We start from the raw sequence: 964 nt of genomic DNA on the forward strand, positions 1-964 counted from the left end.
ATATATATATATATATATATATATATATATATATATATATAGTCAGATCTAATCTAGAGCAAGCATATAACCTGGCGCACTTCCTGCCTGTGTACCTCTTGCCTGTGTTTAATCAGGAGCAAGCGTATTTCTTTTTTACCTACATGTAAGCAACCACATCTGGTGCAGCTGGAACTACCAAACTTGTTCAGGAAAGTGAAAATATATTGCTAGTTATCTTGTATGGACCTCAGCCTCCAGTATCTCAGGCAGTATCTGCCCTTGAGCAAGGGGCTTACAGGTTCGCACCATTTTTGTTTTATGGATCTCTTAGGCACAGCGATTAAAACTTAAAACATCGTCTGTCACGCGGCCACAGTGAGAGACAGGCAGGAATACTGGTCCTGCTGCACAGGCTTGATCCCTGTGCTCACTGAGGCCCCATGTCGGTGGAGGTGGGGAGCTCCCACGCTGGTCAGAGAGGACAGCTTTCAGCTCAAGGAGCAGAAGCAAAAGACGAAGGATGTAGAAGAATGGGAGGGCAGGGGCGGTTGTTGCATTTTAGGAAAGGAAAACTGTTTAGAGTGAGAGCGAGCCTCGGTCAAATTGACATTATCTATTCTGGAGCAGATTCACAGAACTCTTTCCAGTCCCAAAACATATTAGGAAAACAATGATCTCATCTGAAGGAGCCGACTCGACTTGGATGGAGCCTCCATCAGACAAGCTTCCTGAAAAGACAGAAGAATAATAACCAACATCTGAGTTCCATAAATCCATTTCTTAAAGAAAAAGTTTCCAAGAAAAAAAAGCCCATAACTGTCTTCTCCGGCTTTAGTTCAGATAACATCAAACAGAATCTGTGAATCTATTTGGGGATTTGAAGAGGTCCCCCCACCCACCCCCTTGTTTTTTTGTTTTGTTTTTTGTTTTTGTTTTCTCTCTCTCTCTCTCTCTCTCTCTCTCTCTCTCTCTCTCTCTCTCT

Source organism: Grammomys surdaster, unplaced genomic scaffold, assembly GCF_004785775.1.
Source record: "Grammomys surdaster isolate TR1022 unplaced genomic scaffold, NIH_TR_1.0 125167, whole genome shotgun sequence".
Classification (NCBI taxonomy): domain Eukaryota; kingdom Metazoa; phylum Chordata; class Mammalia; order Rodentia; family Muridae; genus Grammomys; species Grammomys surdaster.